We start from the raw sequence: 22,625 nt of genomic DNA, 5'->3' as shown, positions 1-22,625 counted from the left end.
CTATTATTCCAAACCCCACAAAAAGCACCATGGCAAATTAGAAAAATTAAGCATGGTTCATGGTTAACATCATCATAATAAAATGCATAGCACTCTGCAAAGAACTTGTATCCAGAACACACAAAGAACTCTTTTGACTCAATAATGAGGAGAAAACCCACTTTTTAAAAAATAGGCAAAATATTTAAGTAGACATTTTGCTAAAGAAAATATGTGAATGGCTAATAAACACATGAAAAGATGCTCAAACACCATCAGTCATTAAGGAAATGAAAATTAAAACCACAATGAGATACCATTTTATACTCACCAGAATTACAATGATGGCGATGATGATGATGATGATGATGATGATGATGATGATGATGATGATACAACTGTTGGTAGAGATGCAGAGAAACTGGAACCTTCAAACATCACTGCTGGGAATCCAAAATGTGCACTTTGGAAAATAGTTTGGCACTTTCTTTTTTTTATTGTTGTTCAAGTACAGTTGTCTCCATTTCCCCCCCAATCACTCTCCCCCACTCCAACTCTACCCCCTACCCTCAATCCTATCCCCCCTTGGCTTTGTCCACAGGTCCTTCATACATGTTCCTTGAAGATCCTTCCTCTTCTTTCCCCCATTATCCCCTCCGGCTCCCCACTGGTTACTGTCAGTTTGTTCTTTATTTCAACATCTCTGGTTGTATTTTTGCTTGCTTGTTTGTTTTGTTGATTAGGTTCCACTTATAGGTGAGATCATATAGTATTTGTCTTTCACTGCCTGGCTCATTTCACTTAGCATAATGCTCTCCAGTTCAGTCTGGCACTTTCTTAAAAGGTTAAACATAAATATACCATCCAAATAAATAAATAAATAAGCAATTAAAAATATATTAAAAGGCAAAAAAAATTAAAGAAACAAAACAAAAAAATTGAAAAAAGAAAAAAAGAAAATAAAATAAAAAATTTTTAAAGAATACACAAACAAACCACCCAATCAAGCAATCTACTCCTAGGCATTTTCTTAGGTGTTACAATAGTATTATGGTTATACAGGAGTATGCCATTATTTTTTGAAGATGCAAGCTGAATTACACAAAGATAAATTCTCATGTCTCCAACCTTCTTTCAAATAATTTAGGAAAATAAAGCATTTATACTTAGACAAAGCAAATGTGGCAAAACAATAATTGGTAATTGGTGAATAAAGGCATTTAATATACAACTCAAAGTTTTTTGTAGGTTTGAAATGTTTCAAAATTCAGTGTTGGGGGTAGGGAGTGAACTCTTATTTTAACATATAACCAAATGTAAAAGGAACAACCAAGGCAATTCTCTGTGCATTTCAGAAAAAGGTACATAATTGATGTTTGAAGACCTTAATCGCTTTGGTCTATATAACATAGAGAACAAATAGGAACTAAAAATAATTATGCAGAAACTTAGCAAACTGAAGTTTTGTTTGAAGCTATTGCTAACAAATACTTTTTGAAATAATTTAAGACAAAGCAACATAGTTATGAGTTTGTGCTGAAATCTTAAGTTACGGGCATGTTCAAGATGAAGGTGCTGAAATCTTAAGGTATGGGTATGGATATGGGTATGGGTATAGGTATGGGTATGGATATGACGGTCAATAAAGAGCACTCATCCTACTTATGTCTCTTGGATGATGTAAAGAACAACTGACATCATGCACACAAAAGTGCTAAGTTTCAATTTTTTTAAAATTTCGTTTCTTATACCTTGCTGGTAAGAGTAAGAATAGAAACACTGTATTGAACCTAGCATCATTTTGGTTACTCTTGTCCATCCATAATTGGAGTTCCTCATTTTGTAGTCAATAATGCACTAACAATTCTTCCAAACATTGTCAGTGTTCATTATAATTTCCCTTCACTTATACTAACAGGTGAACAGGTGTTTTGTCTTACTACTTGCTATGCCACAATATGTAATACATGCTTTTAACAATTTAAAGTTTTAACAGCTTGAAACTCATCAGACAAACCAGTGTAAACAGAAATCGTCAGATTCAAAAGAAAGGTTCACTTGGAAGTTCAAATATAAAGAAACATTCATAATTTTCAAAATAAAAAAATACATTCTTTAGGGAGAGCCTGGGAAAAGAATGAGGGGGCTATTAAGTACTTTTAGTAAAATGCTGCCTTTGTCTTGTGTGGAACACCTGAGTATGCTCTTCAGTAAATATTTTTTAAAGGTAAAGGTAGAGATGCTTTGTTGTAGCTAAAACAATTCTTAATCATAAAAATTCTGAAATTCTTATATTTCTTTTCATACACTCTGAATTTGTTTACCAACTTATTTTTGTTTCAAGTGTGGTTTATTTCTCTTCTCACCTTCTCTTCCAAAAGAGGAAAGAGGAGAGGAAGAAAGAAGAAGATAGAGGAGGAGGAGGGTTCTGCTAATGAACTGAGCAGAAGTCTAGTATTTTATATGCCTTTTAAGCTGTGTAACTTAAGATTTGTATACTTGATAATTTGTTTTATTATATAATTGATAAAATGGTGATATTTGTTAATGTTAGTTCAACCATATATTTATACTGTCTGGGAATGTGTGGTTATAGTTCTGTGGGAGAAACAATTTGTCAGTGTCCACCAGCTTGAAAAAAATGTAGTGTGAGAACTTAAACATGTGAATAATTAGTAAAGTGTATTTATGAAAGAAAGAAAGAATTCTTAGAAGTGAACCTTGAACTAAAATGTCTAAGAAAAACCCAGGATATGCTAAGATGAAGCATTACTTCAAACACATAGGACAGCTTAGACACAGTACACCAGCAGATAAAAGACAGAAATCATTACCACTGGGATTGTTATAATAAAAAAGATGGACAATAATAAATGTTGGTGAGGATGTGAAGAGACTGGGAAACCTCAAACAATAATAGTGGTAAGGTAAAATGGTGTAGGTACTTTAGAAAAAGTTCAGCAGTTCCTCAAACTATTAAATGTGAAGTTACCATATGACCTAGTAAATGAAAACACATGCTATGAAAAAACATACATCAATATTCACAGCAGAATTATCCAACAGATGTCAAAAAGTTGAAACACCCAAATGTCTATCAACAGATGAAGGGATGAACAAAATGTGGTATAACCAATCAATGGAACATTGTTTTGTTTTGTTTTTTTTTGGCCACAAAAAGGAATGAGGTACTGATAGATGCTACAACATGGACAAACCTTGGAAAATTATGTTAAGTGAAAGAAGTCACACAAAAAAGGCCACATTTTTACCATGTAATTTCACTTCTGGGTATTTATTCAAACAAACAAACAAACAAACAAACAAAAAACACTAACTCAAAAAGACACATGTACCCCAATGTTCATTTGCAGCATTATTTATAGTAACCAAGATATAGAAACAACCTAAGTGTCCTTCTATGGATGAATGAGTAAAGAAAATGTGAGACACAGACATACAAACACATGCAAATTATTCATCCATAAAAAAGAATGAAATCTTGCCATTTGTGGCAGCATGAATGGAACTTGAGGGCATTATGGTAAGAGAAATAAGACAGACAGAGAACAACAAAAACAAACAACAGAAACAGGAAGATCTCTCATGTGGATCTAAAAAAAAGAAAAAAGAAAAGAAAAACCTAAGTTTAGAAATGCAGAAACCAGATTTGTGTTTGCTAAAGGCAGGGCAAATGGGTAAAGGTAACCAAAAGGTACAAACTTCCAAAGACGGAGGCATACCTAGATACACTGTGCCTCCTCACACAACCAAAAGATGGACAACAAATTTAGAAACAAAAAACAATCAGAACTGCCAGAAAATTAAACTGTATGTAAGTCCAACAACCAAGGAGTTAAAGAAGAAACATTCCTCCAGACCAGTAGAAGGGGAGGAGATGGGCAGCTGGACTCCCAGCAAGATGGTAGCTGGTGGACCGGGTGGTCCCCCATTCGCTTGCAGATAAACAGGGAAGAACAACTGGGGAGTGAGACAGACCATGCAATCCAGGGTTCCAATACAGGGAAATAAAGCCTCAGAATCTGACTGAAAAAACCTTTGGGGATTGCAGCAGCGAGAGAAACTCCCAGCCTCATAGGACAGTTCGTTGGAGAGACCTACAGGGTCCTAGAATGTTCACAAACCAACCCACTGAGGAATCAGTACCAGAAGGGCCCAATTTGTTTGTGGGTAATGGAGGAAGTGACTAAAGCCAGCCAAGAGCCCAGCAAGCAGCACTGTTCCCTCTCGAGCCCTTCCTCCACATACAGCACCGTAACGCAGCGATGTGGGTTGCCTGGCTCTGGCAATACCTAAAGCTCCATCCCTTAATACACAACGAGTGCACTGAGACAAAAAAAAAAGTGGCTCAAATGAAAGACAGATCAAGGCCCCAGAAAAAATACAACTAAGCAACAAAAACATAGCCAACTAATCAGATACACAGTTCAAAACACTGGTAATCAGAATGCTCACAGAAATGGCTGGGTATGGTTGCAAAATAAAGGAAAAAGTAAAGTCTATGCAAAGTGAAATAAAGCAAAACATATAGAGAACCAACAGTGAAGTAAAGAAAACCAGGACTCATATCAACAGTTTGGACCAGAAAGAAGAAATAAACATTCAATCAGAACAGAATGAAGAAACAAGAGTTCAAAAAAATGAGGAGAGGCTGAGGAACCTTCAGGACAACTTTAAATATTCCAACATCTGAATCATAGGGGTACCAGAAGGAGAAGAGGAAGAGCAAGAAATTGAAAACTTATTTGAAAAAATAATGGAGTACTTTTCTAATGTGGCAAAGGAAACAGACTTCCAGAAATTCCAGGAAATCCAGAGAGCCCCAACCGAGTTGGACTCACAAAATACATACCACGGCACATCATTATTTCATTACCTAAGATTAAAGATAAGGAAAGAACCTCAAAAGCAGCAAGAGAAAAGGAGAGTTACCTACAAAAGAGTGCCCATAAGACTATCAGCTGATTTCTCAAAAGAGATCTTGTAGGCCAGAAGGGGCTGGAAAGAAGTATTACAAGTCATGAAAGGCAAGGACCTACATCCAAGATTGCTCTATCCTGCAAAGCTTTCATTTAGAATGGAAGGGCAGACAAAGTGCTTCCCAGATAAGGTCAAGTTAAAGGAGGTCATCATCACCAAGCCCTTATTATAAGAGATGTTAAAGGGGCTTATCTAAGAAAAAGAAGATAAAAAACCTGTACAGTAAAATGACAGCAAACTCACAAGTATTAACAACCATACCTAAAACAAAAACAAAAGCAAACAACTAGAACAGGAACAGAATCAGAGAAATGGAGATCACATGGAGTGTTATCAACAGGGAGGGGTGGAGAATGGGGGAAAAGGTACAGGGAATAAGAGGCATAAATTGTAGGCACAAAATAGACAGGGGAGGTTAAGAATAGAATAGGAAACAGAGAAGCGAAAGAACTTATATGTACAATTCATAGATGTGAACTAAGGGGGATGAGAATTTGGGTGGGAGGGGGAATGCAGGGCATAGGGGGAGAAAGAGGGTAAAATGGGACAACTGTAGTAGCATAATCAATAAAACATATTAAAAAAAAAAACCCAGAATTTATAACGCTGCTCTCCCCCCAAAACACAAACATCCAGTGAAAAAATAAGTCATAGGGCTTTAATATACAACATGGTAACTATAGTTGATAATATAGTATTACACATTTGAAAGTTGCTAAGAGAATAACCTTAAAAGTTCTCATAAGGAAAAACCATTTGTAACTATGTATGCTAATGGATGTTAACTGGACTGTGTTGATAATTTTTCAATACATAGAAATATCAAATCATTATGTTGTATACCTCAAACTAAAGCAATGTTATATGCCCATCATATCTCACTTAACAAAAAAAAAAAAAAGAATACATATTGCATGATTCCATTTATGAAGTCCAGAAATTTCCAGAACAGGCAAGTCTGTACAGATGGAAGTAGATTAGCAAAGGTAACCCTTGAACTACACACCTTTGAAATACACAGGTCCATTTATACATGGACTTTTTTCAATAATATGTACAGTACTATATATTAATATTTTCCTTATGACTTTCTTAATAACATTCTTTCCCCTAACTTACTTTATTGTAAGAATATAGTATATATTATTTGTAATATGACATACAAAATATGTTAATCTATGGTTTATGTCATCAGTAAGGATTCCCATCAACAGTAGGCTATTAGTAGTTAAGTTTGGGTGAGTTAAAAGTTATACACAGATTTTCAAATGCACAGAATTCCATGCCCATAACTTGACACTGTTCAAGGGTCAACTGTAGTTGCTAGGGGCTATGGAGGGTGGACTAAATCAGGAGTGATGACTAGTAAGCATGGGGTTTCTTTCTGGGATAATGAAAATGTTCTTGAATTAGATAGTAGTGATGGTTGTACAACTCTACAACTACTGGATGGTATACTTTAAAAGGGTAAATTTTATGGTATGTGAATTGTATGTCAATAAACTTGTTATTTAAAAAAATCCAGCCTTCCACATCCCCAAAATGAGTAAAGGACATAAAAAGGTCATTCAGAAAAAAACATGTAAACAACAAATGACTGTACAAAAAGTTCAAACGGCCGTAACCAAATAAATGTAACTTTCCAAATAAAGTAAAACATAAAGACAGGATCAAGAGTTTTTTTTATTCTGAAGGACCAAGACAACTACTAAAACCCCCAAGCAGTGAATAAGAATAAATGAAGAGACACAGAGAATTATCTTAGTTGTAATGTTTAGACACATGAAATAGGGAGACCTTGGTGACTATTAGATAGGGTGGTGGGAAACTTACTGATAATCCAAGGATTAAGAGACCACAAGGATTGGTGTCCCAGAAGCCTAAGTCCTCAGAGGGTTGAGATTTTCTGTCGCAGACAAAATGTCTTAGGGAGAAAAATCAGGGGAAAGAGATGTCCTCAGACTAAAAAGGTGGGGGTGGAGGAAGGGGAAAAGAGGGAACAGAAAAGATGAGCATCCTGATCAATCCCTGCTATCTGGATGGCAGCATATACCAGAGGGTGAACACTAAGGATCTTCAAGATAGGGGAGTCCCTCATGCTCAACCCAAGGCTGAAGTGCATGCCAGTTTGGCAGCAAGACCCAGGGAGTAAAAGGCAATGTGGGTTCCAGGAAAAGTGGGGATGAGCAACAGTCCATGGACCAAGGGTATTCACCAAGTGAGTGAGAGCCCCTCAACCTAGGAATAAGAAGAAATTATTTATTAAACACCTGCAGGGAAAATGGAGTTAGTCAGGCTCCCTGACCTGGATGTCCAGGTGATAGTGGCTTGACAGTGTTCATGAGGCCTTGAGTAAGGGCCCACATGCATAGAATGAAGCTGTTATATAACCTGAAGGACAGCTTGGCATGTTGTCAGCTTTGTGTGCACTTAGCATGTAAGGGAGTCAGGACTTCCTGATGTGTGATATGTGGCTTGCCGTGTGCAAGGATCACCCCACTCCAGAATAAAAGCATGTCAGATATCCCGATGCACTCTACAAATTTTCTTGTTTGCCCAAATCCCGGTGATCCTGCCCATCCTTGAAAGGCTGCAGGACAATTGGCTAGGTGGCAGGATTTGTGGTAGATTGAGCCATTGGGACCCAAGAGGGGAGATTAGAGGAGTGGACAGCCACAGGTTTGTAATATTCAGCAGCAGGGCTCCTAGCGGCTTGGGCTCCCCGCAGGACTGGCCCAATGTTAGCGGCACACCCAATACGGTAGAGAAGGCCCTGTGGGTCGTAGGGGAGATCCTGGGGAAAGCCGACTGCCCAGGCAGCCATGAGCTAGGTGTTTCTTACAGCTTTGCTAGCTGTGATGGAGACAGTGCTTCGCGATGCAGCAAAGTTAAGAGAGCTCTGAGGGAAGAGGAGTTGTACTCCGTGATGCAGTGAAGTTACAGGAACTCTGAGAAAGAGAAGAAGGCTTGGAGGCCCAGATCTGTGCCCTGGAGGAAGACCTCCAAACAGTGGAGCCACACCACTCCCCCTTCCCAATTGTAGTAAAGGATTAGGAGGAAAAGGAGGGGGAAGAGGAACTGAATACTCTGTGGGCCCATCCAGTAGATACAGAAGATGAAATTGCAGTAGCCTGCGGAGCCTGGGGGAATTCAGATCTGGACAGCCTGTGGCCCTCTTTCTCTTCCCCACCGCACACAGACTTGGAACAAAATTGCTGGGAGTCACTGGGCTGGAGGACTGCAGCTTGGGTCTGGTGTTCTGGTGGCAGCGGTGCCAGTGCCTAGAAAGCCCTGCTCCAGGAGCGCTGATGGGGTAGGTAGCAACAGCAGAGCCCACGGCTTTGGTGGAGGAGAGGCAGCAGCAGGTGGGAGGGAAAGTGTCTTGAGCCCCCAACATCCCTCAGCCAAAAAGTGAACCTGTGCGGGTGACCAGGACCTAGATGTGGTCCCTACAAATTTCCAGCGAGTCCTAGCTTTAGTAGATACACGGGCAGAATGTACCCTCATGTATGGAAACCCTGAGAAGTTTCCAGCACCTAAGGCCTCTACTGATGATTAAGGGGGACACAGTGCAGCCCATACAGCTCTCCCTGGGTATTGGACAACTGTGAGTACATTGTTTATGTGTCCCCCATTCCTGAGTATATCCTGGGCATTGATATGTTCCAAGGAGTGTAGCTGCAGACCACTGTGGGGAAGTTCTGTTTGCAAGCGCGAGTGGTAAAGGCTATTTATGCTAAGCACCCCCACATTCAGTTGCTGCTCCCCACTACAGGTGATGGCAATAGAAGACCATGTGGTCTACTATAAAAGCTTCAGGGTTACCTGTCACTTTATCAGAGGTACAGGAAGTTTGTGAGACCTGTGCTGTCTGCTCGCACGAGCATTCCCAGAGGGCTGTGGGAACAACTAGACAGGTGATGAGGGGATGAATACTGTTGACCCGATGGCAGATTGATGTGATTGGACCCCTACCTAGTTCAGAGGGGTATAGGTATGCAACCACATGTGTGGACATGGCCAATGGACTCTTGGCTGCATACCCTACACGCCACCTGGATCAGAAAGTGATAATCGCAGCACTAGAGTGCTTTTGCACTGCTTATGGGTGACCCTTGAGGAGTTGGGGGGTCCACGTCCGGTGGAAGGGTCACTCTACTGCACTGCTGTTCCAATTCAGTTACAGGTACAGACTAAAGATGTGGTAAAGATGCTAAAGATGTGGTAAAGATGCTAAAGATGTGGTAAAGATGTGGTAAAGATGCTTTGCTAAAACCAAGCATGGGAAAACAAAGAAACATTCTGTTGTCTGCATCTGTGGAGCGTGGACAAATGGCCACTTGGACGTGGCCTTCGGAGATAAAGCCCCCTACATGCGTTGGGTGGCTCATGTTGTCCCCTGAAAACAAGAGGTGGAGAGAAACTTGCAAATAGTGCCCTGGGTAATTGGAACATGGCCCCCAGTCTTGCGAGTAACATACCCAGAGCCAGCAGACCATGAAATGCTTCTTCCTGGCACCTTTGTGATATCCTTATGGCCCATTATGAGTTCTCCACTGTTATTGCAAGTAGATGCTAAACCCCTAGCCAAGGTGCAAAAGGGTGCCAAGTAACACCTTAGTTGACAGGGTATATACCTATGCCTCAGTGGCTAACCAATCAGCATGTTGGATCTATAATGAAATCTCCCTTAGCATGGCTGTCAACCTCCCATGGCACATCTCTCCAGCTTCTGTCTCAAATTGGACTTGGTTACAACACAAGTGGTACAGTGCACAGTCCTTATGGAAAGCTACCTGGACCGACATCTATGCTGAGGCAGAGCAACAGCATGACCGCCCCCAGCTGTTAGTCAGCTACTCCATACTGAATGACTTGGGGTGGCTCATGGCCGAGGCCATGGAGTGGGCTGAACCAGCCCAGCTCTGTATTGAGAACCTCAAAGGACAAGCCCAAGAGGGCTGGACTCTGATAGGTCTGTGTCAGAAGCATACTTTTAAGCATTACTGGGAAGTGCCAATTAACATGAGGGCTACAGTCCCTTCAGGGGCCGTCTAGGTGCATGGCTCACATGGGTAGCCTTACTTGTCTGGGAATTGGACTGGCCATTGTACCTGAGGGTGGCCTTATCTGCATGTCTCCTAGTTGCTTGTTGCTGTAGTCTATACTGCTGTTGTGGTATATGGGTGCAGGACTCTGCCCTCCTCACCAAGGGACCTTCACAGAACACCCCTCACATAGATTGTACAGTGAGGAACCTGAAGGGGTGCATTGTAGGGAAAATGGAATCAGTCAGACTCTCTGGATGTCCAGGCGACTATGGCTTGCCAGTGTTCATGTGGCCTTGAGTAAGGGCCTGCATGTGTAGAATGAAGGAAGCTCTGTTACCTAACTGAAAGTCAGTATTCGCACCTTGCTGGCTTTGTGTGCACTTAGTATATAAGGGCGTAGGGACTTCCCGATGTGCAACATGTGGCTTGTAGCATGCATGGACCGCCCCACCCCAGAATAAAGGCATGTGAGACATCCTGACGGGCTCCACAACTTTTCTTCTGTCTGCCTGAATCCTGTGTGAACCTGCCTGACCTTGAGTGGCTGCAGGACAACACCCCAACTACCATCACTTCTAGCATGGTGAAAAGAGATAATAGACCATGAACTGTGAATTGCAGAACTTCTAAAGAGAAGCTCCCCAGCATAAGTGACAAGAAATTAATAAATATCTTATCACAAGCACTCCTGGGAAAGGAAATACTTAGAATGGCAGAGATAGACAATGAGATGTTAACTGGGAGTTCACACAAGCACCCAGATAAACTTGAATAAGCATCTACAGAAAATATGCTACTTGAACTTTCTGGATGAATCAGATGGCAGTGAAATGAAAACTCTCCAAAAAGCTGGGAGACTGAGAACTGCTGCGTGCCTGTAGTTGCATGTGTGCAGGATATTTGGCCAACACCTTATCCCACACCAATACATCACTTCCAGCCAGAGAACTAGGTCTTCATAAATGAATTCTGGACAAAGAATTGTCTCAAAGTCAGATGGTCCAGACACTACAAACTTGTCTAGAACCATTCCACAGCTGTATACTCTACGTCATCCCAATGGATAACCTTATCTACAAACTTGCCTTGCCAAATGACCTACAGACACAAATACCCAAGCCATAACCACATCAATGCAAGATGAGCCTAATTCATTTGCAAACACAAAAGCCACTTAACACTAAGAAAGCCTGGAGGAGGAACCCTTAGATATTAATAGACCTACAGTAGCTTTAGCCTAGTGGTCACTCTGTGGCATCCATTATTGGATGAGTGAAGATTACAATGAAGTTTGGAAGAACTGTGTGGAGAAACAGGAACAAAATTCAGGACTGGCTGCATAAACTGGGAAACCATGGAGCAGTTCTAACCTTGCTTGTACTTTGTTGCTGCCCACCAAGGAACTAAACCTTTCCTGCCTCTTACCACATCCATCTCCATTAAGCATCTCTTAATATAGATAATGAAGGACTGCAGTCTTAGAAAGGCACATCCCTAGCTAAATTAACATACAATTATACATCTTTGTATATCCACAGAGAAGACAATATAATAAAGCAATCAACATATCTATTGAAAACACATAATACTGTTATTTCGCGTTGTTCTGGAGATATTAATCAATGCAATTAGATAAGATAAACAATGAGAGTCATAAATATTGGAAAAGAAAAGGATAAAATTTCTATCTACAGGTGACCTTACAGTATATCTAGATCTAAGAGAAGCAATGATTTAAGTAACTCAAAGAATAAGGATTCAGCAAGGTAGAAGTAAATCTCCAGAAATTAGCTAATATTGATGTATATGAATAATAACCAGTTAAAAGATAGAATGGTTAGAAAACTCTGTAATAGTACAACAAAAAATAAAATTCTTATGAATAAACCTAAGTGTTCAAAACTTATATGAAGATTTAAGAAACTGAAAAGACATCACTTACTCTAAGTTAAGATGTCTCAACACCATCCATATATCAGTTCTAAGTTAAATCATAAGTTTGATGTGGTTCCAATAAAAATGAGCTTTTTAACAGACTTAGACAAATTGATGCTAAAGTTCATATGGAAAGATAAAATATGCAAGATTAGCAGTAAAAACACTGAAGAAAAGGAGCTAAAACGGCAGATTAGTCCTACCAGATAGTAAATCACATTATAAAGCCTCTATGATTAAAAGAGTGTGGTAACTGGTACATGAATAACCAGATAATCCAACAGAATAAAATACACTGAACTACATATAGAAATCTTTTATATGACTATGGGGGAAAGGGTTTTTTTGTTTTTTAAAGAAATGGCATTGGACAACTGGATAATCATATGAAAAAAGATAAAATTAGATGCATTCTCACACCATATACCAAAATATACTCCAAATGGATCAGAGAACTGTGAAAAAAAAAAAATGAAACTCTATTAGCACTAGCAGAAAGCGTAGATGAATTCCTCTATAACCTGGTAGGGACAGGCTTTCTAACTATAACTAAAAATCCAGATGTGATAAATTTAACATGAATATATTTGGCTACTCAAAAACAAACTTTTGCATATCAAAAACAAAAACAAAAAACCCACTGTAAACAATGCCAAAGGACGAGTGGGCAAAATATTTGCAACATATGTCAAAATTAGATGGCTAATATTCTTAAATATAAAGAACTTAAAAAATCTGAGGAAATAAAGACCAAAAATTATTTAGAAAATAGACAATATGAAACACACAATTTTAAAATGTTAAGAAATGGTCCTTAAACACACACAAAAATGTTCAATTCACTGGTACCAAGAGGAATACAAATTTCAACTACACCAGGACACCATTTCTCACTCATGGGAGTGGCAGAAATAAGAGCATGGCAACATACTCTGTTGGACAGACTGTGGCACTTCCCCCCCCCCTTTGCTTTCTTATTTTCTTTTTATTTTTTCTTTTTTTGTTCTTCTATAATACAAAAATTATAGGGTATGGGGGGATAAATGGTGCTGGAAGGAGAAAACATGGGTGATGAGCACAATACAATATGCAGATGATGTATTATGGACCTCAGTTCTTGAGTTTGGCAAAAAACAAACCAAAAAACAAACAAAAATTCAAAGCCAGGAACTCAAATTATAAGTAAGTTTATTTAGAAAGTTACAGAGGTAGTAAAAGTGAGCCACGGAAGAAATGGGCTAAGGAAACAAGTCAGAGGCAAAGAACGGCCCCTGGAGCATAGGAGAGAGGAAGGCCGAAGTGTGGGAAGGGAAAGGAAAGGTGGGGCGTGCTCCTGGGAAGGAGAGCACCAAGACTGTGGCACTCCTATACCGTACTGCTAGAATTGAAAATAGTACAAGTAACTGCATATGGAGAGGAATTTGGCAATGTCTAATAAATCTCATACATGCATTTATCTTGAAGATATATCTCCAACAATACAAAAACACACATGGTATGCAAAGTTTTTCATTATAACATCATCTGTAATAGAAAAATATAGAAAAACACTTAAATGTCCAAGCATAGAAGAATGGTTGAATAAACCACAATACATACAACGGAGTACTCTGCAGTTTAAATGAAAGTTATTTAATTTATCAGTTTTTTCAAGTAGCTTCAAAATTATTAGGACATAAATACATATTAAGTTGTTTGGACCTAACTACTTAAGAAATTAAACTGTTATGTATTTCTTTTTGACCTAGGGATGCTGTGAAAAAATAGCTGACATAACAAGGCTGCCACAAACTGAGAAAGTTTGAGTTTTGATAAAGGCCTGTGAAGATTTTTTTAAGAGTGTATGTGTATGTAGTTATAAGGTTACTGTGGATTGTGGTTAACAAAATTTACAATAGGCACATGAAGACACTGTCCATAATATAGTAAGAGCTGTAATATACTTTATGGTAGCACAGAAGAAGAGCAACTAGCCCAGTCTTGAGAGTTGCTTTTCATTTGTTTTGTTTCTTTCTGCAGAAGAATGTTAAGAGAAAGAATATAATCAAGATACACTTTTTGGAGACATATAACTTAACTTGTGTTCTGAAGTACCAGTAAAAGTATACTAGACTAGGGGAAGAAGTGGCTATAATTACAGGAAGAGGAAATGGGGGACTGAGAAAAATAGTAGATTCCAGAAGCTTGGTATTACGGGAACTAATATCCTGGAAGGAGAAAAAAAGATGAGGCTATGAGGTTAAGGAAGGAACAGGTTTTGAAGGTTCTCTATATGAAAGTAAAGCTAGAGATGAGCCACAGCTTTAGTAGCAATGGCTTCTCCCTCTAGGTGTGAACTTCACCAGCCCCTCCCCCAGAAAACTGTTGCAAGTTGGCCAGCACCTGCTGCACTGTGACCGTGTGTGACCGAAACCATGTGCGGCCTAAAGGTGGTGAATAAAAATGTTGATATGCCGGAGGAGATGCAATAGGACTCCGTGGAATGTGCTACTCAGGAGAAAGCTTCCATGTTATATTGGAGAAATATAACATAGAGAAGGATATTGTGGCCCATATTAATAAGGAGTTTGACAAGAAGTACAAACCCACCTGGTACTGAATTGTGGGGAGGAACTTCAGCAGTTATGTGACATGAATCCAAACACTTCGTCTACTTCTACCTGGGCCAAGTGGTCATTCTTCTGTTCAAATCTGGTTTAAAAGTGGGAGGTACCACACTCCCAGTGATCCATCCAAAAACAAGGATTGCAGCCTAAATTCGAAATACCAGAGACTGAAATCTTCAGTCTTGCTTAAAGGAACACCTTGATCTTGAACCTTCATTGCGTTGATTTGTACAAGGCATTCTCTGTACTCATTTGTTGTGGTTATAAAACAATTAGCAAAACAGCTTACATTTGTATTTGTTTTCTATTCCGTACCTCTCTGCTCCATGTACTTCCTCCTCAAAATCCAATCCTTTCCCCCAAAAATAAATGCTGGAGAACTTAAAAAAGGTAAGTAAAGATAAAAGGAGTTTGGATTTTATTTTATTAATGGGCAAGAAGGAGCTGTAAAAGGTTTTAAGCAGGGCAGTATGATGACTGCTCTAACCAAGTGTGGAGAATAGAAGGGGAGGAGATGGTAGCAGGGAGCAAACAGAGGCTAAAAGGTTGCTGCGGTAATCCCGTGTAGATCTAGACACAAGCAGCTGAACCAAAGCATCTGCAATCACTCCGTGGTGTGGAAAGCCCTATTTCAATGCATTACTGTGCTAGCTACTCAACTGCTTAAGAACAGAGAAGCAAGAGACCTTGTGGTTTAGATAACCGCAACCATGATTTTTGTGAAAATCTGGGATCTTTGCCTCACCTTCACAATGCAGTTGGGAGAAGTCATTTCATAATCTTGCTGTTTTATTCTTCAAGGTGATACTGTCAAACCCTGATATTTGACTTCAGTAAGTGAATTCAGCAATGAAACTAGGTCCCACATTTCAAAGAGATTATGTGTGTCAAGGGTTATACCTACTGTATCTCATATAGGACTCTAGCTGTGAAAGCCTTTAAGAATAGTATTATATAAAAACAGACACAAAGATCAATGGAACAGGATAGAAAGCCCAGAAATAAACCCATACCTTTATAGTCAATTTTAATATTTGACAGAGGAAGCAAATACATACAATGGGTTAAAGACAGTATTGGGAAAATTATGTAAGTCCAGAAAAATGACCTTAGACATCACACAAAAGAATAAATTCAAAATGAATAAACTGAAGTATTACACTTAAAACCATAAATATCCTAGAAGAAAACATAAGCAGCAAAATCTTGGACACTGCTCATAGCAATATTTTTTTTCTGATTTACCTCCTCAGACAAGGTTAACAAAAGAAAAAATAAAAGAGACTACATCAAACTAAAAAGGTTTTGCACAGCAAAGGAAACCATCAACAAAATCAAAGACAACCCACTGAATGGGAGAACATATTCACTGATATATCTGTAAGGGGTTAATATTCAAAATTTATTAAAAAACTTATAAAACTCAACACACAAAAAATAAAAAATCCAATTAAAAATGGGCAAAGGACCTGAATAGACACTCTGTGAAGAGGACATACAGGTAGTTAATAGACATGAAAAGATGCTCAATGTCACTAATCATCAGAGAAATGCAAATGAAAACCACAATTAAATATCACCTCACACCTGTCAGAATGGCTATTATCAATAAACAGCAAGTGCTGGGGAGGATGTGGAGAAAAGGGAACCCTTTTGCACTGTTGGTGGGAATACAAATTGGTGCAGACACTGTAGAAAGTAGTATGGAGTTACCTCAAAAAATTAAAAATGGAACTGCTTTATGACACAGTGACTCCACTTCTGGGAATTTATTCAAAGAAACCTGAAACACTAATTCTAAAGTACATAAGCACCCCTGTGTTCAGTGCAGTGTTACTACAATAGCCAAGATTTGGAAGCAGTCCAAGTGTCTGCTAGTAGATAAGTGGATATAACTATGGTAAATTACACAATGGACTACTACTCAGTCATAAAAAAAGAAAAGAAAATTTTTCCCTTTGCCACAGTGTAGACAGACCAGGAGAACATTATGCTAAGTGAAATAAGCCAGTCAGAAAGACAAATATCATATGACTTCATTCATATGTGGAATCTAATGAACAAACTGAACAAGCAAAATAGAGACTCACAGATAGCAGACTGATAGCTCTGGGGGGTTGTGTTGGGGGGTGCAGGAATATAGACATATACAACAGTGTGGTGATTGTGGGGGAAGGGTAGAGGTCAAAGAGGGCATAATGGGAATAAATAAAAAATACAATAAAAAACTTTTAAAGAATAGTATTATAGTATTTTATGGAAATTTGCTTTTTTGGCTTGTACAGACTACCCTCTGGACATTGAAGAATTAAGACCTCACCTCCATGTACATTTAAATCAAAAGTACAAATTCTCTTCTAAAATTTACTCCCAAGTCTTTTAAAAACTCAGAGCTTTAATTTCACTTTTTTTCTATATTATAACAAAATCCTAATGAGTGCAATAAAGTGTCTTAGAGCTAAAAAGAAAACACAGGATAACTGTTACTATTGAGGGCTTGATAATGAGCTGTTTTTTACATAGAGCTATGTAGTTAAAGGAAAAGAACAAGAGTAGAACACATCTGTCTGAACTAAGCCCATTTAAAAGTGTTTTTTGATACATCAAGGTTGAGGGTTTGATTCCCAGACAGGGCACATACAAGAAACAAGCAATGAGTACATAAGTAGAACAATAATTGATGTTTCTCTCTCTTTCTTCATCTCTCTCTAAAATCAATAAATCAAATCAATCAAAAACTGCACAGGTTTAGAAAGAGTGAACAGAATTTTTCCAGCACCAAATAGCAATTAGACCTTACAAGAATCTTACTCTTTCAGCCTCAATATTAAACCCAAAGAGAAAATGATATGTGGTATGAAATGGTAAAAACAGACCCAGTACACCTTAGCTTCTTTTATTGTTCTTCCCAATTTCCCATAACCTCTCTCCCATCTCAGTTAGTGACAGATAAACCAATACCCCTTCAGGAAAGGTTACTACAAGTAGGTTTTCAAAAGTCCTGTCAAATCTCAAATACTGATATTTCAGAGGTAAAAAGCAGTGATCAAACACCAGAGTTGACATCCTAATACTCTTTTCCCACAATATTTATACGAACAATGCCCAACCACTTTTTTCATCACCACACACATAGAAAGTTGTAACACTGTGTTTATAGGCACAATGGAGATAAACAGAAAAGTGGCTGCTGCCTCGGGCCACCACCTGGCTAAAGTTACTAGCAACCCCAGCCCCCACAGGACCAAGTGCTGAGATCAGAATCTCATGTTCCTCAGCCTTTTAGGATTAACTGTAATAACAAACACTCTCAGAATCCTTACTTTCAAATCCAGACTCTGCTCCACACTAGCTGCCTAGACACCTGCAAATAATTTCACTTCGTAAAGTGTGGGAATACCTCTCTTGCAGAGGCATTATTGAGATTAGAAATAATATAAGCAAAGCTTTTATCAAAGGGCTAGGCAGGCAATGTATAAAGACTGTTGTTATCAGGAGGGTTGATGAATTCAAAAAGAGAAATCTGACCTCTCTGTAGTGGTAATGTCAATGAGGTAAGAAATTGCAGGCTTTCCTCTCCTTAGATGTCTAAGAATTAAAACATTTTGTAAAAGAGTGGAAACCATATTTTACTTCTGTAAAATCATAATCATTTTTCTCATTAACAGCCTCTTATTCTAGTATTTTTTAAGTGGTTTTCCTTGCTACCTCACTAGTAAAGACTACTAGTACATATTACACTGAATACACATATACAAGAAATTATTCTGGTACATTTATTTACCTTCTGTAGAAGCTAAGCTTGGAAAACCAGTGCAGACCACCACCAAATATTTGTAAAGGAAAGAAGGTATCAGCACTTCTCTATCTGGATCTCCCTGAAGTGAAAATAACCCAACTATCTATAGATAAAAATTGTCCTCCCCAACAAATGGTAGACAAGATTTTCCTATAATTAGCCCTTTTCCCCTGAAGGTCCTGTGAAGAAAGTGTTGTATGAAGAATTGCTTCAAAATAGACGATACAGATGACTGCACACTCAGCAGACACTCTAGAGAACAGCATCTGGGTCTCTGAACAGAAATATGAACGTAGCTATTGGTAAATTATGCCAAGGTCATATCGGATGCCATAGGATTTCATGTATCCATGGGGAAAATGAGCCATCACAAGCATTTTGGTGATTCACTTCATTTTCTAAACAGTGGTAACTCAACCCAAACTTAAACCTACTATCACCAGGAAATCACTACTTGATAACCTTGAACAAACATGCTCAAGTAGTAAACCTTTAACACTATACAAATTATTATAATACGCAGACACAATGCCCCAAATATAATTTTAACCTCTCAGGGAATGAGAGTTTTGCAAGGACAGCAAAGAATTCTTCTTAAAATGTTCTTTGACCATGCTAAAGAACAGACAAAGTCTGCATGTGTCAGGAAACTGGAATAAAAACACAAACAAAAAAACTCTAGCCCAATAAAATGACTCCTGGAAGGCAACTGTGAGCTCACCTACACTTTCACTCATTCAATGAAGAAATGAATGAATGGCCCTAGCCCCAGTAGCTCAGTTGGTTAAGACGGTCATCCCAATACAGGAAGGTCACGGGGTCCATCTCTGGTCAGGGCACATACAAGAAGCAATCAATGAATCCATAAGAAAGTGGAACAACAAACCGATGCTTCTCTCCCCTCACCTTTCTCTTTCTAAAAAGCAACAAATAATTTTTTTAAAAAAAGAAAGTAATGAATAACTTCTATGTTCTAGGCCACATTACCTCAAAACACAGAGATGAGGAAGACATGGCTTCTGCCCTGAAGAAATTCAAAGTCTAAAAATAATGTTTTAGAGTCCGAGTTATTTTACAGTAACATAGTATTAATAAAGATAGAAAAACATAAACTAATAAGATTAAATAGATGAATAAACCTAAGCTGAAATGAATGAATGCCTTCTACTGTGAGTTCACTAAAGAAATTTGTTACCCAATTTTTGGAACATGATTAAAGTTGTGATTTACTTTCAGAACAGGAATTAACTTATAACACCCGTTTTATAAAGGTTCCCCACCACCACCACCAAACACACTTTGTAAATTAGGTGTTTTTCGGCTTGACACGTAGGGCGTGGCACTGGAGTTCTCACACAACTTCCATGACACCTGGATGAGCTCCCACAAGTCTGGACATTCTGGTTTCCAAAGCAAAGGCCAGTTAACTCCTTAATTCTCCTTAAACCTTAAAACAACACTGCGAGATCACCGCCGCCCACTTACACACATATACCAGACTAATGCATACAAATCACACCTTCCACTTCTGGAAAACCTTTAGGAACGGACTACAGAGAAAACGCCCCTCAGTCAAAATACCTATATTCTCCTCTTCGTTTTAGGGGCTGGATTACCCGAATATGTGTCAAACTTGTGCAAGAAGCCCAGTTCAGTGCGGAAAATCTAACGACTTCAGTCTGAAAAAGCCATTCCTTTAGCTGATACAAAACCCTGATGGAGATGCTTCTGAAAAGCAACTGCTGTACAACAGCCAAATAGTCGAAAGAGAAGGAAGGAGGGGAAATGGGCGGAATGAGGCGCTGGGACTTCGGCAGCGGGGTCGCGGGCACCGCCCAGGAGGGGTCTCCCGAGCGAGCGTAGGGCCAGAGATGGGGTGACCCGCCGACAGGGTCAACTTGGAAAGAGTGCCGGGTGCGGGAAACCTCGCCTCAGTCGCCTGCCCTCGGAGATGCATTAGCCCTCCCAGCAGCGAGCACGGCGCCCGGATTCCATCCCAGGCTCGTCCCCGGGCAGAACGTGGGGCGTGAAGTTCCCCTAGCAAGCCCAGCAGCTGGGCCTCGAGCGGCCCCCACCCCAGCCCTCCATCGCTCACCTGCACCGCACACGAGTCCACCACCCCGAGGGCACCGGAAACCGCGCTAGCTGGCTCGAGCGAAGAGTCCACAGCCCCTGTCCGGAAGGCTCCGCGCCGGGAGCAACAGAGAGGAATCCGACGGGCGGCGGCAGAGGCTGGGAGGGGGAGGAGGAGGAAGATGAGGAGGCGAACTCAGTACGCCCCGCTCACAGGAGTTCCACCCTCCTCCGGGCTGCTCTGCGGCAGCAACCGTAGAGTACTTCCGGGGCGCTGGAGAGCGGGGCAGGCCGGCGGGGGGCGGGACTTCCTGTTTTGGGGCGTAGCCCTGAGTCCTGGGGACCCCAGCTGAAGAACAAAGGTCGGGAGGGTGGGGCTATCCAGCGTCTACCTTCTGCAGGATGCTGGCCGTCTCTGTTTTTTGTTTGGGCGGTCCCAACCTTAGGTCCCAATCTTAGAGGAAATCATGTCCCAGGAACCTGGTTGTGACTACGGCCTCGTGGAGTTTCCCCAGACCTCGTCGTCGGCGCCCCAACGTCCTTGTTTCTCTTCTGGGGACTAAGACGGTGTTCTTGGGGAAAGGAGGGAGACCCAAGGACGCCATCTTGCTTCTAGGGAGCAGCTCCTTCTCCTGGGGGCGACCTAGAGTGGAGGCTGCTGCCTTCTGCGGCCGGGGTTTTCTGGAGTGGAGCCTTCGGCGTGCCTCCTCGCTGGCTGAATTCTAGGAGTTGGGTCAGTCGCCTGCTCAGGCTAGAGGGTCTCGGTGGTTGCCTCGGACCTCACATGGAACTGCTGTGACTAGTCGCCTCCTGGGAAGGTCTAGAGCCTATTAAGAAGGGGCTGGAGCCTCCTAAGACACTGCAGGTGTGGTGTGGCCCCGAGTTCATCCTGCGGCCCCATCCCGTGATTTGGTAGCCTGAGTTGGAAGTAGTTCCACAAAATCAGTTGCTTTGTTTAAATCATTACACAGGTTCGTAATAGATCATTTGCCTAACATTTGTTAGCAGCTACAGAGCCTTAGCTCTTGACTGCACCCTGCCCCCACATTTGAGTACCAACTCCGTGCTTGGTATTACCCATTCAGTGGGTAGACAGACATGAAAACAAAATTTTAATTGGAAGTATACGGAGCAAGAACACATAACTTTACTATGTGTTAGATTTTAAAGGTAAATAGGGGTTTCCCTGCACACAAATAAGGAATGGGATAGCAAATATGATTCTAACAGGTCATACGGCACAGGGATAAATAATGTGTTAGGAAATCAAGAGTGGTAATTACAGGACTTAAATGTTCAAGCCTGAGTTTCTAAAAAAAATTGAGGCTGGAAAAGTAGAAGGCAAATCATGAGAACTCTTCCACAGTGAGGCAACGAATAATGACCCTGGATTCGTGCAGGCTGTAATCACCCTCTATACTTGTACAAGCTATGGGTGGGGGGACAGGTAATTTGGGAGGAGTGCTTGTAGATAGGAGGCCATTACAGGAATAAAGGATGAAAGTAATCATGCAAAGATGAATTCCTAAAATATTCAGGAGGCTAAATCGACTGATTTTGATAATTGATTGCGGGGGTCAAGTGCTGGGTTGAGAGGAGATTGGCAATGATGCCATTTTGCTTTTTGGGAAGGATAAAGGTAGGTTGTACCAAATGAGACAACAAACAGTGGGGATGGGATGGGAGATGGGGTGCAGTAAATGAGTGCCAGTTTGGACCTGGTGAGTTTGAGTACCAGCGGTGTGGTCACACTGCAGTTGCTACATGGATCTAGAGCTCTGAGAGAATCTAGGCTGAATTTAGGAAAACCCCAGTTTTGTAGTACCACATCCAGGCAAAGGGCAGTCTCTATTGAGCACAGTTTCAAAACCACTTCTCCTTTCTCCCTACATTTTGTTGGAAAAATTGCTAAAATTGTAACCATTGAAAAAATCCCCATGTGGTGATTTATGCCCATCCATAGACTAATAATACTCAAATGCTTAATGGTCTAAGGATCATAAAGGTTAGGCTTACAGGGAACTGAATATGGCAATGTTAACTAGGATAGCAGCATAAACTCATAAAATGTTATTTTAATAAAAAGTTTTTTAAGTTTGCTTATTGACATTAGCTTAGTAAAGCTGGCCACAGTTAAAGGATTCAGAATGGCAAGTTGTGCAAATAACTGCTGAATGAAGA

At 40.2% G+C, this 22,625-nt stretch overlaps 1 protein-coding gene across 3 annotated transcripts in view; it reads right to left on the bottom strand.

The window, feature by feature from the left end:
• Positions 1-20,700, bottom strand: part of RALA (RAS like proto-oncogene A) — a 95,422-nt gene extending 74,722 nt beyond the window's left edge. Inside the window, exons 1-2 of one of the 3 annotated variants that reach the window (XM_045828500.1) lie at positions 20,467-20,700; positions 311-422 (exon numbers count right to left, since the gene is read on the bottom strand). The gene's annotated coding sequence lies outside the window, so the exon portion shown is untranslated. The remainder of the gene's footprint in view (positions 1-310; positions 423-20,466) is intronic. The other 2 variants (XM_045828501.1, XM_045828499.1) reach the window with 2 other exon arrangements.
• Positions 20,701-22,625: the final 1,925 nt, after the last annotated feature.

This window comes from Phyllostomus hastatus, unplaced genomic scaffold (genome assembly GCF_019186645.2).
Source record: "Phyllostomus hastatus isolate PE091 unplaced genomic scaffold, TTU_PhHast_1.1 phas_scaffold_78, whole genome shotgun sequence".
Lineage (NCBI taxonomy): Eukaryota > Metazoa > Chordata > Mammalia > Chiroptera > Phyllostomidae > Phyllostomus > Phyllostomus hastatus.
Note: the sequence above shows the minus strand (reverse complement) of the source record. Positions and strands in the feature narration are given on the sequence as shown.